The 2063-nt window shown below is 42.0% G+C and overlaps 1 pseudogene; it reads right to left on the reverse strand.

Annotated features, from left to right (window-relative positions):
- Nucleotides 1-288: 288 nt before the first annotated feature.
- Nucleotides 289-2063, reverse strand: LOC113907053 (annotated as a pseudogene).

Here is a 2063-nt window from a genome sequence, read left to right on the forward strand (position 1 = left end):
TGGCAGATGGATTCTTTAAACCTTATATTTTACTAACTATACTAATCAAGTATTTTACTGTGTGTGTTAATTGCTCAACATGTCCAACTCTTTGTAACTCCATGGACTGTAGCCCGCAAGGCTCCTCTGTCCATGGAATTCTCCAGGCAAGAACACTGGAATAGGTTGACATTTCCCACTCCAGGGGATCTTCCCGACCCAAGAATTGAACCCGGACCTCCTGCATTGCAGGCAGATTCTTTACCATGTGAGCTACCAAGGAAGCATCAGATGAATATCAAGTACATCTCATGCCTGCTGATAAGCCATGTTGAAAAAGAAGTATCTCTATAACCTTCTCACTGGTAAGCAGAGGCTGTAGGCAACATGAATCAAAGTGAAGTAAAAGCTTAGTAATTCAAGCTGTTCTCTACACTGTAAGCAGGTCTATAACCAAAGTGGAAAGTTTCTATATTGGTGCCATAATAAACCTGATAAACAGCTGCCAGATCTGCTGGGTAGATCAGAGACCACAAAGTAATTGTATCTATGGGCAAAGTTTTATTCACAGTCTCATCAGAAATCTTATAAAAGTCACTCTACTGGTTTCTAGCACATGGATGAATCACATTTAGGACCCAATAATAAAGGAAGAAAAACAGGGCCAGCTTATGGCTACCACCACTGGCCCTCTCCAGAAGGTAAATAGTCACAGGAGTAAATTTGCAATTGCTGTGATTCCAAATCAACAGGAACGAAATTCAACTGACTGGCAAGTTCAATAACCTTCTGTGGAGCTTGAATATTGTTGCTGCATATATAAACATGCCAGACAGCATCCTTAGGTCGTAATGGAAGCGCCCAAGCTGTTGCTCAGTTGCTAAATCACGTCCGACTCTTTGCCACCTCACAGATTGCAGCATGCCAGTGTTCCCTGTCCTTCAGTATCTCCTGGAGTTTGCGCAAACTCATGTCCATTGAGTCAGTGATGCCATCCAACCATCTCATCCTGTGTAGCCCCCTTCTCCTCTTGCCCTCAATCTTTCCCAGAGTCAAGGTCTTTCCCAACGAGTGGTCTCTTTACATCAGGTGGCTAAATATTGCAGCTTAAGCATCAGTCCTTCCAATGAACATTCAGGGTTGATTTCCTTTAGGATTGACTGGTTGGGTTCCTTGCTGTCCAAGGGAATCTCAAGAGTCTTCTCCAGTACCACAGTTTGAAGCATCAATTCTTTGGCACTGAGCCTTCTTTATGGTCCAACTGTCATATCCATACATGACTACTGGAAAAACCACAGCTCTGACTAGATAGACATACGTGCAAATTGATGTCTCTGCTTTTTAATATGCTGTTTAGGTTTGTTATAGCTTTTCTTCCAAGGAGAAAGCATCTTTTAATTTCATGGCTGCAGACACTCTCCACAGTGATTCTGGAGTCCAAGAAAATGAATTCTGTCACTGTTTCCATTGTTTCCCCTTCTATTTGCCATGAAGTGATAGGACCAGATGCCCAAGCTGAGACAACATTAAATCCTTTCACAATCAAAGAGTCCAGGAATAATGAAGCCAAATATTCCACATTGGATGCTGGGTATTGGTTTATCCTCATGTTATTGCTCACATCAATCAAAATTCACCCACAGCAGATGTCCAGGTCCCACAGTAAGGTGTAATGTTCCTATATATAGCAACAACATTATATTTGATATGATTTGATTTAATCAACTTCTCAGTGAGTGACATCTACCATATGAGGATAAAACTCAGAAGAAAATTTAGGATTTCTGCTTCCTATGACTACATCATGATAGCCACGCCTAATAAGTCAAATAGTCAGGGACTTAGCAAAATTTCTACTGCCAATTACACCCATAGTGGCCTTCCTTACATCCTTCTTTTTTCTTTTTTGCCATGCCCTGTGGCATGTGGGATCTTAGTTCCTTGACCAGGGAACAAACCGGTGTTCCCTGCATTGGAAGCATAGAGTCTCAACTGGACCACCAGTAAAGTGCCTTCGTTGCATCTTTGATACCATTTTTCCCCTGAGGCCAAGGAGGTTTTCTAAGGCTCTTGTGGTTTCCCAT

The sequence above is a fragment of the Bos indicus x Bos taurus genome, chromosome 16, assembly GCF_003369695.1.
Source record: "Bos indicus x Bos taurus breed Angus x Brahman F1 hybrid chromosome 16, Bos_hybrid_MaternalHap_v2.0, whole genome shotgun sequence".
In the NCBI taxonomy this organism is placed as follows: Eukaryota; Metazoa; Chordata; class Mammalia; order Artiodactyla; family Bovidae; genus Bos; species Bos indicus x Bos taurus.